This window comes from Argopecten irradians, chromosome 10 (genome assembly GCF_041381155.1).
Source record: "Argopecten irradians isolate NY chromosome 10, Ai_NY, whole genome shotgun sequence".
NCBI classification, from domain to species: Eukaryota; Metazoa; Mollusca; class Bivalvia; order Pectinida; family Pectinidae; genus Argopecten; species Argopecten irradians.
This window is the reverse complement of record NC_091143.1, coordinates 37,195,512-37,210,653: the sequence shown is the minus strand read 5'-3', so window position 1 is coordinate 37,210,653 and position 15,142 is coordinate 37,195,512.

The window sequence follows — 15,142 nt, the reverse complement described above, 5'->3', positions numbered from 1 at the left end:
AGACGTAATACTTACTTAAACAATAAAAATCTATGAAATTTTCGGATCTGTTATTTCGTTTTTAAATTATACAATTTGAAATATTTAAGATGCTCCACCGCTGACAAATGTTTTTTTTTCACTATTAAAAACAGGAGCAGACGATTTAGTATTTTTCTTCAGTTGAAAAAGTTACTTAATCTACACCATTACCACCATTGAAAAGTTTGAGCTTCTAATTTTACTTCAAGTTGAAAACATAAAAAAATAATTAATTGCATCCCGAAAAAAATCCGTGGCACTATATCCTATGAGGAATGAAGTACTGATTGTTCATGCACCAAATGCAAAATACATTATTTTGTATTATTTCTTGTGTTAATTAGACATATATATACACGATTAAACACCAATTATTGTTCAAATGATAAATATCATTTATGCTCTGTCGGCGGTGGAGCATCTTTAATGAATTCCTGATTTAATGGTAACATATTTTTTTCAAATTTTGGCGCTTTAGTTACCATGGTAACCATCCGAAATATGCATATATTATGAAAATATGGTAGTTTTGACAATTTTGGCCATTTTTTACTATATTTTATAAAACAAATCATTGAGCGATTTCTTGAAAAAACTTTGTATTTTTTTAAAATAATTTATATGAACAGTATTTTTGCTGAAGAGCTTTTCATTAATATGTAGTCGTTTTAATAATTAAGGCTGATTTAACTCAGATTTTTTTTATCCGATTTTCTGTCGGTATTGGGACCAAGATATATTAGAAAATTTAGTTGTTGACACAGTACACAAAAAAATATTTATTTTCTAAACTGAATGGTGACATATATATATACATTTTGTATATGCATGTGTGTATGTAATTCAACCATACTGTACCGTTTGACAAAACTGACAAAATATGAGTTAGGAATACGACTCTGAAAAATACGTAACAAAAAAATACGTAACTATAATGGCATAACTATAAGTATGTGTTTTACGACTCTGAAAAATACGTAAAAAAATAAACGTAGCATAATGCTTATAACTAAACGTTTTCAGTAAGTGACGCCTAACCTAGTCATTGTCCCCTCTCCCGAGTCAAGAATACGAATGATAAGTTCTGTAAAACATCTGAACACCTGACAGATTTGTGTGCTCATTCGAGGAACAGTGCATTTTTGTTTTATAATAATTTAATAATTACTTGGGTAGCAGCAGAATTATCATACAATTTAATCTGAGTTTAAAACTTGAGAATCAGAATAAGACATCTCGCAGACACAATAATATGCCAAATATTGGCGATGTTTTCAATATTCCGGTGAATCATGGCCAGTCTACAATCCTGGGGTGTCCATAGCTTCTGTTCATGGAGTTGTATCAACCATTATGAACATCCCATGGCTCACATTCCGAGAACTCCTTCAGCAATAAACACCGATCTTTTCTTAAGCCTGCCGTGTGGCGATCGATCAATCACAATCCTAAATTTTGGCGTTATTCACTTCAGAGACAGCAGCAGTGTGTATTCTACTCTGTGGACAGTAGTTCGATTGACTTGTAACACTAGCTGAGATCTAGTGCTGGTTGGTTGATCGGGACATTCCGTCGAGGGCGACGTTCGCTAGAGCTCATGTAGTAATATCTCCAGCTGTTTTGACCGTCAATCATATCTGCTTGCCACGCCTGTAATTAACGGAGGCGTGGCCAGACGTACTTCACGCTGACCAATCGAAACCGACCTGCTTTGCCAGTCGCCGGATTGGTTTGTCACACCCGAGTAGCCCCGTTTCGTGTGAAGTAGAAACTATTTCTCACCGTATAATTTATTTATATTACTTCTTTTGCTGCCTTGAGCTATGATCATATTTCAAACGTACGCTCTAGTGAGCAGAAATCCACAGGCTATATCAATCACATTTAGACTGCTAATAGCACAGACATTCTCGTCCAGTGATTATACCGTCATTCTAAATTCTGAAACGGTCCCGTGATCCGGACTCCAGCAAGCTATTCGACATTTAGAATCAAAGCGTGTAACAGCATAAAATTTGAGGTATACAGTAAGTTGACCAAGCGTAGCAAATTTGTTTTCTGATACAAACAAATTTGTCGCACTTCATGAACCCGTGAACACTCATGGATGCTATTTTCAACAAGTAAATACCTTTTTTTTCAGAAAAACACTGTACGTTTATATACCTGAGTGTAGAACGTGAGAGCACATATATTGTAGATAATTGCATGCCGCGGCGAGAAACCAACCACAAGCTATCAGCCTAGGATATTAAATGTCATACGCGATCTGTCTTGAGGATTCTGGATGCATGTGTAGTTGGTGCCTAAGCCACAACACTCCGGGCACGGCACAGTCTACACCAAGTCTGCCCCCTGTTATAATGATAATGGACATTGTTGTGTTCGGCGATGATATTGATTTGCAATGAACATGATGGGAATGCCCAATCACACGTGCTTTGTCCGATATGATATTCTCTTCTGACATGAAATCGACAACTAGAAAACGTCACGTGATATTTGGCCGTCATGACACGGGTCAGATAATTATACATATGCTTCCTGGTAACAGTTGTACTTGTTTGAAGTCATAGACAATGTCATAGTTCAATGTCATCGAAAACACATAACACTAATCTCGACACCCATTAATCCATTATCTTGTTTGATTTTTATTACCATCCGTGACATGTTTCTGAGTCATATTCTAGACCTCTAATTATATTCTAGATCTTTATCTATAATCCAGATCTTTACTTCTATTCTAGATCTTTATTTATATTCTGGATATTTATTTACATAATCCGCAACCTATTTCACAACTGTCAATACATTGAGCCTTTGAGGTAATTTGAGACTTTAACATGTAGATAAGTCCGTTGTATTTTACCTCAATATTGTTTTATCGCATTAGAAATCAAGTCTGTAGGTTCGTCTATTAAAGGTAAAATCATTAATTCCGCACGAACCCTGGTAAGCGTTAATGCCCCTGCGTGTACAACATATTGTTTATCATATGTGACAAGGAAATGATCGGAATACGATTACTATTAATGAAATTTATATTTATAAATGCAATCTATAAATATCTTAATTTAATTTTTTTGTATGCAAATAAAGACGTTATCGTATACATTTTTGTATGTCATATGTTTAATTAACATATTTGTGTAAGGTAATGAATGCATTAAAAGTTCGTTATGCTAATTCCGTTTTAATTACAGCTGTTAATGAGGTAAGTAATGATGAGAAATGCAATAACTTGTCAATCAAAGCATAAGCACGTGGTTCATGTTATTGCTGCGCGGGTTCCCTTGTACGGTCTATATCTAACGTAAAATAACAATTCATCAAAGATTCTTGCCCAATATTAATAATGTCTTACATGTCTTTTTCAGCAATTACCAAAAGCAGTTCAAAGTATTTGCAAGATTGATATATTATGACATCACTGCCGCATACTTTTTAGTCTTAGCCACGTCCTCAATCGTTACAAGATGACATTGTGCATAACTCGTCCCCGACAGTTAGACGATGGCATTGTATGTAACTCGTCCTAAATCGTTACAAGATAGCATTGTATGTAACTCGTCCTAAATCGTTACAAGACAACATTGTATGTTCATGTAACTCCGTAAAATGATTTCAAATTTCATCTATTCCCAGATTAGAATAAAGCAAGTAAATGTAGAACCAAGGACGCAGATGACGGTCTTATGAATCCTTGGTGGAACGTTGTCTGTTGCGGGTTGACCTGATTACCACTCGCGAGTACTAATAGCTCGATGGAATGATTTCAGTGGTGTATATTAGTTCTTAATGATACGATTTCCTGGTAATCGCAAATGAAACCGTCGTTATAGGCAGTCTTATGGGAATGACTTGGTGTCAATCAGAGCACGCGCTCAATCGTGACAGAATCTCAGCGCGCGCTCATCCCTGACCGACTCGTAATCCGTCTATCATTACGTCATCAGTAACTTCACTGATAAGCATTATATATTATCTTAATATCATTAAAATCTGAAAGCAACAACCTTTTCCCCAATTCAATGATTGGCAGATGACATTGTTGACATTTTCTATAGAGTTTCTAAAGATATTTTGATTATCGACCTTATAGAATTTACTTTCAGTTTGTAAAGTGAGTAAGCCGATCTGATATAGCGCTCTAATAGCGCCCGTGCGCCCCTTCATTGCGCTTCCGCGCGGCTGATCAACCGAAGAGACTCCGACCAGCTGCGACTGAGAGAAATTCCATCTGAATCCGAGGTCTTATCACCCGCATGCGTGATGTGAACGGGAAATGAAATATTGCTTGTTGTGTATGCTATAGTTACTGTGCCTTTCCCCGACAGCCGAAGAAATCAAATTTTAATGATTTTCTTTCATGCCTTTATCGTCTCCTTTCCACCAATAATCGCATGTTTTATCAGCTCTTATCACGAATTGTGTCAATTACATTTCATTCCGCATCCTTTGACATGTCAGGCCTTTCAGCTCCCGTATTTTTAAGCCCATGTCTTAGTCTAAAGTCGGTGATAATCTGAAGTTTACACAGAAAATGTGGTGGATAAGTGATCAACAGAAATTAAATAGACAATTCCTAGTCTTAACGCCCTAGTTTTGTGATTTACCAGAAATATTGATATTCACTTTGATGGGCAAAGTACATGTACCATTATACTGAAATATGGGAATCTAGCCGGGACATTGGACGAAGTAACATATTGCATGATCCAGCGTAACATCTCGGAGAAATTTCCGGCAACCTTCGTATATATATCCGAAGATTTTCGAATATTGCCGGAAATGTCTCCGAGACATTGCTATTGGATCCAGCAGCTAACTGACGCAAAAGACATAGACTTGGCCTTTTACACGTAAACAAGCCTTATTTGGAATTCATAACCCAGGTCATTCGGGCTTCGAACACGAGTTCTAAGCATCCCATCCCCCTTTTTGACGTCGGAAAATGTCGACATAGTCTATATCAACGACTGTATCTCCTTCCATATAACGTATAAGGTTGCAGACATATTTAAATATCTGATTGTAACAAACAACCTTTACGGATTTAATAACATAAAACTGACGGATTCCTGGCATCATTGAATGTAATTGCTACTATCAAGCTTATTATCAGTAAATATTTGTTTATAATTTCAATAATTAATTAGAAAGCATTGCGCGTGTTAATGAGGAACGTGGCATTTACTGTTACAGTGCGAATCACTCGGTTATGTAACTTCAATAAATTATGAGTGAAACTCGTGTACGTCCTTGGTAACTTTTTTCTGTTAAAAAATTTGGTGCTTTTTTTCTGTATGTACTAACAGTTATTAGGACGACACCCTGTGTATGCCATAAAACGTCTGATAAGTGTACTTGTTTTCCCTTCTTATAGTATTAGCACACTGAAGTGTACTGCCAAAGATAGCGAGCAGCACACCCTACCCGTCCACACACGCCACCCCTCCAAAATTGTAAACGTCATAGAGCTCCTACACATTCCGGTAAGGGACCTTCCAGACAAAAGGTACAAGCATCCAAATGGAAGACGCTGGTAGGGAGATACATTAAAGAAAGTTAATCAGAAAGAAGATCATCGAACGATAACAATGTTCGCCGTTTACTGCCATACCTGGAGGGGCAGTATACATGTATAAGGATTGTAACATTGCGTGATTTGTGTTGACTATATACTGTGTGTCTAGGACCCTATGGAATTGACTTAATCGTATGCACTGTATATCCTTATACGTGACCAGATCTATCCCCAGGGTAGATGTGATCTATGATAGATAGACATATAAAGAAAACTATGTTCCTGTGAAAGTACCACTTCACGCCCATGGATAGATAGAGCTGATCGGAGCATGTGCGATCGTCTGTCAGAAAGATAAGCTGGGAACTATGATCATGGCGGACAAAGAAGTCCTCATGTTATGTGACTGGCTTAAAAGACTAGAGACACTTCAAACCACGGCTGTAATATCCCACAGAGTATACACTTAGTTCCTAAATAACGCGATACTTTCCCCCCGCTATACCTGGCCACTACAGGTACAGACAAGTGCTGTAAACCCCCAATAAACTACTATTTGTCTCGGTTGAGTGCTTCTCATTGCCTTCGGTAATTTGACAAGAGATCTAGCTATACCTGAGGCGTCATATTAGTCGGGGTTTGAATGCTCCATCTCGACGATCAAACACATACGGTAATTCATTATCCTCGTTGTTGTCGACGTCACATCACAAATTGTCCTCGCCCTAGGGCAGTCTGATTGGTCCCTTTGCTCAGCGGTGTGGAAAGTAGGCGGGGCTAACATTTTTCGGTATCGAGATCTTGAGAGGAGAAAGAGAGCGTTGACCAATCAAAAGCGACAATAATAAATGTTTGAAAAGGCTGGGTGATAGCGCCGACGGCGGGGAGAATAGAGAGAAACCAAAAACGCCAATTAATTCTCAATTTGATGGTGTCGGGAAAGGTTTTAAATTGAAAGCTTTCACAGCATTTTAAATATTTTTCCACAATACTGCTACGTATTATAATAAAATCTCTTGATTAAAACAAGTATATACCGCTACCCGACTATCGTCGTGATGTTGTTGTTTTCCAGTACATGAACACATTCTATATAGTATCTAAAGTTAATTTTCTGTTACAATTGCTTTATAAAACAATTCTTAATTTGTCGGGTTTTAATGCATTGTGATATTTTTTCGTACGTTTCCGAATATGTATATTTTTTATAGCAAGGACTGTGTCATCGTCGGATAGGCCGTTTGTGATTTAGATGGAGTGGCATGTTTTTATCGGTAATAACACGTAGATAGGAGATTCTATTCTCGTTTGTCGATCCGTGACGACTATATCTTAATACTTAGCTATATAGCTTATTACCGTGAAAATCACAGGAATGTTTTTAACACGATTACGGGAGTCCCGACACCTCAGACATCAGGGATAACATCTTGTCGTCCAATTCTAGCCATTTTCCGATCACATTTCGTAATTGGTGTCCTAGCTCAAATATAATAAGTTTATAGTTTGACTGGTAAGACGTCATCGGTTTAAACTTTCAGTAACAATCAGGCTACAACGCTTCGTTGATATGAAATCGCGAATGAGAGAAATGTTGAATATTTGCTTCCGAGAACACGATACGGTTATCAAAGTTGACCTACAGATTTTATTATAAAATAATGCCGCGTTTAGTATTTCAGTTTAGATTACTAATAATTATCAGGGTGATTTCGCAGGGCCCGCGTGGCTGCCGAGTGGTTACGATATTTTAGCATCTTACCACTAACCCTTCACCTCTAGGTTGTGAGTTCGAAACCATATTGAAGCAGATCACGATTCAGAAGAAGAAAAACCACGGAGTCTTTCAAAAACTATGCATGCAACTTGATTTGACTGAATATCATATGACTGGTAAACTGACCGTTGACTTGAAATCAATGTTGCAGCAATAACTTTCAACCCTTTTTAAATTCCTCGAAGACCAATATTCATTTTAGGTTGGATTGGGACGACAATCTCCTGAGGACACTCCCGATTGGACAGTACATTCTGACTTGTCAACTTTAGGGGTCCAAAATAATGCCCTTCTCTCACTCGAGGACGATCTATCTAGGCAAGCAGTTATCTACCACAGGTGTAGGTTTCGTGTCAATTTCTGTGTGAGATCGACGTGTTTCTTCCGCTGTCATTCGACATCACTTGTTGGTGAGAGAGGGAGTGACACGTCGGAGTGTTCGATAACAACATGGGTGTTCTCGAGACTTGCTCAAGTTCCTAGTGTAATACTGAAAAAGAAATCATAATCAATCAATTTTGTACTGAAAGATCAGTTAATTTGTTCAAAAGACACCCCTATTTAACGTTGATCTTAATTTGGATTAGCATTGGCCCCAGCAACGCTACTTCAACTGGAGTCTGATGTACACAAATTGGTGAAAAGTCGAGAGATTTTTATTTCCTTTGTATGTTAAGTTGTCATTGTGAAAAGTCGTGTCTACTCTGGAATAGATGAACACCTTCTATACAGAATTATTCATGAATATCTCTCTTCTTCCCAGTCAGCCCATGGCTACGGACGGTGAACTGAGAAAAATGTCGTGGGTACTCGCTGGCCCGTCTAGGACACAACATTCTCAGTTTGTTTATAGAGATTAACACAGCTGTGCGGTGTATTAGCTCAAGCACTTCAGCTCTAACGTAAGTGTGAAAATAAAAACTTGGGAACTTTAATGAAAAAGGTAGAAATCCTACCAGGTCTTATATAAAATAGTTATTTGTTCCGCATGACATACGATAGGTGTACCAGGTAATTTGACAACACAGAGCCTAATACTTGAGGCGATATACTATCAGTTCCGAATGACTGCCTCCTGTACCCTTGGTTAAACAGATTGAAACGTATAAGCGATTCTTATTTCTCTTCATGTCATTGTAAACAGGTTATAAATTACAACACAGAACAGAAAAAAGGCCGGCTGTCAATCAATCCGATCGGCCATTAGTAGTCCTGCCCCTGCTAGTATCAGATTTGTTACGTCGGTTATGATTGGTTGAACCGAAATACCTAATCAAAAAGGTCGTTTCAGGAACATTTGTCTGTGAGTTTTGTGGTCATGTTTATATTATATATATATATACAACCTCAGACGGAAATACCACGTGACGGCTTAACCACAGCACAGAGAAACATTGAGGTAATAATTTTCACGAGCAACATTCCACGTTAACATTCCACATCTGGAAATGCTGGTTGGCGGTTCACCCAATACGATCACAAAATCAAACATCAATATTTTTCATTATCATGGTTTCGGCATGGACCGGAAACGATAAGACTGACTCTATCAATGGTCGTCGCTGAGTTACTGTTTTGTGACTAGTCGATCGATGTTTGGTAAAGAAGCTTCAGATGGCCATACAATGTCACCGAATCTTTGAGTCATTTATTCAATGTTATCTGCCGGTGCCAGATCAAATTATATTATCGTTTGCGTAACAGTCGACCAGTTTTTTAGGTGACAGACAATGCTTCAGACTTGCTTTTACCGCTTAGCAAATTACTCTGGGTTATCGGTACGAAAACCGATTAGAAATTCGATAAAGGACATAGCCCAAGGTTACAACGATACTGAACCTATCCGGCTTGGATGACCCAAGGACCCCACGAGGGCTGGTGTCAGCAAGTCATATAATCAAATAAAAAAAGCTGTTAAATTGGCCACCGGGCTGCTTTGTAAGGTCACGTGATCTGACTGGCGGCGCAATAATCCCACAAAACGTGTTAGAATATGCAAATCGGGTTATGACGCCTAAATGATGACGTCACTTTGCGCAATCATTTCGTGGTGAACCACTGGAATTATAACTTACCACAATACGTACATCACCTTGATTGGTATGTAGATCCTGGTCTAGCTTTAAATTTAGTTGAAAAGAAATTGTAAACAATTCTTCAGTCAGTTATATACAAGGCGATCACCATCAGAGGAAAAACCTGACAAAATGACAGTGTTTACCCTATATTGTCTAGGTTCTACAAACTCTCTGAATATTTAATAAACTTTCTCTCGCTTTCTACAATATTTAAGGCTTTATATTTGAGAACAGAAAAAAGGAATTTCTTTAAAATTGAGAGGCCAATGGCATTGCCTTGGACACTTTTCGGAACGTTTGAATTAACCACTTTCTCTCGATAAAGGCTAAAATAATGTTACTTCGTTATATTGTTGTTTGTCTCTACAAGTTCTATTTATATTCTATTATTGGTGATTCAAATACATAACACATTTTTTCAAGATCTCATTGTTAGCAAATAGAGACAAATCTTATCTTTACTTTAACCTTGAGACCAAATACCACAGTGAGCTTACTGTATATATTCTTTAATTAAGTGATGCAGAGAATAAAGGAAAGTTGACATACCTAATGACGTCATCGATAAGCCAATAACGGCCGTATTTTTGTTGGATACTTCGAAGCTCTTAAACCCACGTAAATATATCAGTTTATTAGACTGGTAAATCCTGTCTGTTATGACCAAATATCTACTGCGTATCTTGTTTAATAGATGAAGATTTTCAGATAAGATTGTGACGTCATGTGACGTTATTCAACAATTGTGACGTAAGAGTGAGTTACACGTGTGTCAACACATGAATGGCCCATAGTGACATAAGAGTAAGTTACACGTGTGTCAACACATGAATGACCATTGTGACGTTAGAGTGAGTTACACGTGTGTCAACACATGAATGACCCATTGTGACGGTAGAGTGAGTTACACGTGTGTCAACACATGAATGACCCATTGTGACGTAAGAGTGAGTTACACGTGTGTCAACACATGAATGACCAATTGTGACGTAAGAGTGAGTTACACGTGTGTCAACACATGAATGACCCATTGTGACGTTAGAGTGAGTTACACGTGTGTCTATCCTGTGACGTGAGTACACGTGTGTCAACACATGAATGACCAATCGTGACATAGAGTGAGTTACACGTGTGTCAACCATGAATGACCAATCGTGACATAAGGTGAGTTACACGTGTGTCAACACATGAATGACCATTGTGACGTTAGAGGAGTTACACGTATGTCAACACATGAATGACCCATTGTGACGTTAGAGAGTTACACGTGTGTCAACACATGAATGACCCATTGTGACGTTAGAGTGAGTTACACGTGTGTCAACACATGAATGACCCATTGTGACGGTAGAAGTGGTTACAGTGGTAAACAGACCATTGTGACGTAGAGTGAGTTCAGTGAGTTAACACATGAATGACCATTGTGACGTAGAGTGGTTACACTGTGTCACATGAATGACCCATTGTGACGTAGAGTGAGTTACACGTGTGTCAACCATGAATGACCATTGACATAGAGTGAGTTACACGTGTGTCAACACATGAATGACCCATTGTGACGTTAGAGTGAGTTACACGTGTGTCAACACATGAATGTTGTGACGTAGAGCGAGTACACGTGTGTCAACACATGAATGACCCATTGTGACGTTAGAGTGATACACGTGTGTCAACACATGAATGACCCATTGTGACGGTAGAGTGAGTTACACGTGTGTCAACACATGAATGACCCATTGTGACGTAAGAGTGAGTTACACGTGTGTCAACACATGAATGACCCATTGTGACGTTAGAGTGAGTTACACGTGTGTCAACACATGAATGACCCATTGTGACGTTAGAGTGAGTTACACGTGTGTCAACACATGAATGACCCATTGTGACGTTAGAGTGAGTTACACGTGTGTCAACACATAGAGTGAGTTACACGTGTGTCAACCCATGAATGACCCAATGTGACGGTAGAGTGAGTTACACGTGTGTCAACACGTGAATCACCTATTGATTATTATTTCATTTTGCTGTCCATATTTACCACAGTGACGTTTATGATGCAACTATGACGTCACACGGTAAATGACGAATATAACAAATAGCAGTTTTGATAGATGTCATTTAGATGCATTATTTCTTATTATAATCAATTTCATTTCATTTCGATTTCAAACTTGTAAGTACAACCAGTTGTTTGTTGATACTAAAAGGCTCATATTTCTCACGCATTGAAAAATATATGACTGTCGTGTCATGGCGATACGCTTGGGTAATCATTCAGAAAATCGGTACGCCGAGACACATTAGATACGGCTCGCTGACTAAAGTCTTTATAAATATGACGTTACATTTGACTAGTTTCAATTAGAATCAGAGGTTAATTCAAGTGTGCCTGCTTGTTATAGCTATACGTGAAATATTCATGCATGGTCTCGGCTGATCGGTTCGTACCGCTCTGTTACACTTTGTTTCCCAGAGTAATCTTAGTTTATATATTTCCTCTGTATTTTTTTCTATGTCACACATACATATCATTGTCGGTGTTAGAACTGGAATAGGATTCCGGTACCACAACACGACTTTCGGACCTCCATTTTATGTTTAGAATAGCATTTCCGCTTCCTTTGATCGTTGTGGCATAGCAATACGGAGTCGGATTGTCATTTTCCGGCTCGATGCCTCCCGATACGCGCCTTAAATCAAGATCAGTGAACCGTGTCGCAGGTATACTTTATAAACACGTACCGGAATGCTGTAAGATTATCAAGTGCGAATGAAATCGAAGTCTGTTACTAATTAGCCAATCAATCAACGGCGGAGAGAATTCTCCCGGGAGTATGGTTCGGGAGGAACGGCGCTCAATGCCGTTAAATTGATCGGGGTGATATCACATTAAAACAGTCTTTTAGAAACTCATTTGACATCCAACCAAAGAAGCGAAAACGCGGCCTGTTGTGTACAATGTAGGACAGTCCTTGTACGTGTTCAAATTTCTATGCTCTTTAAGTTTCAACAATGCATTTACCGATACTGTGTAATAGAAGAACTTTGAACGAGGTTAAAGTGTATTTTATTTATTCATGAAACTATCTTGCAATGCTTGACAAGATACAGTTTCCTTAAACATGTCTGTAAATATTTCAAAGCACAAATACAGGTAACATATACATGCAATTGATAAAGTTGCACTGAATCATCTCCGTCATCGGAAATGAATCACGTGATCGCGTTCTTTTTTTTATTGATATTGTCGATTGGTTTAGCATTGTCTGGTGTTTTGTTATCGAACGTGACGCTTATATATTATCAAGTAGTCTTGATAATAGGTCGACATTGCGAGGCTGGTAATCTCGAGGACGATGTTGCGAGACTAGTAATCTTGCGGTCGACATTGTAAGGCTGGTAATCTTGCTGTCGACATTGCGAGGCTGGTAATCTCGCGGTCGACATTGGGAGTTGTTATATGACTGTGAGTTTTGCCGTTTGCTGATTGGTCTAGACCGCTCGAACTGGCCTCGATTTCTCGAAACAAACATGCAGACTTAAGTCAAAACTTAAGTTTTTCTTCTTATGTAACTTATATGAAAACTTAAGACTTAAATCAGTTTTGAACTTAAGTATGTTTCGAGAAATCGGGGCCAGGTCTTGACAAAATGCAATGTCAACCTGAGACCGATGAACACCTGTTAAAAGGTTGACATTGCAAATCCGATCACCTGGCTATTAATAGACACGGGGAATTCCCTGCCTCTTCAACATTTTGGACCAATCACAATAGAGCATAGCCGATCATCGGGCAATAGCAAAATTCAACATGGCAGACAATAGTGAGGTAGGATTAGGAAAGATGTTTTAACACATGTTAAATGTAGCTATATGTTCGAAAATTATATTGTCAAACAAGTACAGGAAAATTACTAAAAGTACTTACTGAGGATACGTAGAGGAAGATTTTCTTGATTATTTGTTTATCAATCATTGAGCTATCCTTGCTTCAAAATTGTTTCAAGTAGCAAAACTTGTATCATTATATCGTTTCACATAACGAAACAATTATTGACTTTTTTGTAGGCTAATACGAGGAATTGTTAAACCTTCGAAAGGTGATATTTCCCTAGGCCTTCGGAAATAAGTCAATATTTGTATAATATCATACATCAATGTTACGGTGATCTGAAATTGAAAAAAAAATGCGACAATTTAAAGGACTGCGGTGTTTGATGACAAGTTATACATTGTTATGTCGCTCTTCAGCGCATTTGAAGCATAAAACAAGAAAATGAATCCATGTAATAATAAACAAGAGATCCCAGAGGGATCTTGGCGCCCACCAAAGAATGATCTACGTCTAACAATGGAGAGATGGATCTTTCTTCTGCTTTTCAAACTTTTACTACATACTACATATAGAATTTGAGAAAGATCCTTTCCTTCCTTTCTGAGATATATCGCAGTAACAAACTTCAACTATCAAAATCCAAGATGGCTACCTATCGGCCATCTTGTTAACCGATCAGTCCCAAAATGCAATCTGCACAACGAAGATCCTAGGGGAACCTACATATGAAATTTGAGACAGAACCCCCTTCAGTACTTTCAGAGAAATATCGGTAACAAACTTTAACTATCAAAATCCAAGATGACGGCTGGTCGGTCAAATTGTTGACTGATCAGTCCCAAAATGCAATATGCACAACTAGAGTTCTAGGGGAACTTACATAAGAAATTTGGGAAAGATCGCTTCAGTACTTTCTGAGAAATAACGGTAACAAACGTCAATTATCAAAATCCAAGATATCGGCCTGTCGGCCATTTTGTTGACTGATCAGTTCTAAAATGCAATAGGCACAACTAGGAACCTAGAGGAACCTGTACATGAAATTTGAGACAGATCCCTTCGTGACTTTCTGAGAAATAGCGGTAAAAAACGATCAAAATCCAAGATGGCTGCCGGTTAGACAGATCCCTTCAGTACTTTCTGAGAAATAGCGGTAACAAACTTCAAATATCAAAATCCAAGATGGCTGTCTGGCGGCAATCTTGTTGACTGATCAGCCCCAAAATGCAATATTTGAGACAGATCCCTTTGTGATTTTCTGAGAAATATCGGTAAAAAACGATCAAAATCCAAGATGGCTGTCGGTTAGACAGATCCCTTCAGTACTTTCTGAGAAATAGCGGTAACAAATTTTAAATATCAAAATTCAAGATGGCTGCCTGGCGGCCATCTTGTTGGCTGATCAGCCCCAAAATGCAATCTGCAGAACTAGGGTCCTAGGAGAACCTACATATGAAATTTGAGAAAGATCCCTATAGTACTTTCTGAGAAATAGCGGTAACAAGAATTGTTAACGGACGGACGGGCAGGACGGACGGACCACGGACGAAAGGCGATTTGAATAGCCAACCATCTGATTATGGTGAGCTAAAAATGCATGTACACAGATAATTAATTTTACGACCGTTTCACTGCAGGTAACCGAAGATTATAAGTAACAAGCTAGTCAGCTATTCGTAATAAAGGGGACTTTGATTTGTAGATGAATACCCAAAATACCACAATCGTGTATGATAAGCAGACAGTGGGAGATAAGACCGATTACTCATCTGTTACGATCTCGCCGATTTTCCAATTCCTTCTCGCACAGTCAGACCGCCGTACATAAGGTATAGACATGTGGTTAACCACGCCCCTCCTCACAATCAACAAGGGACACCAAACGCCGTGTATAAGTAACA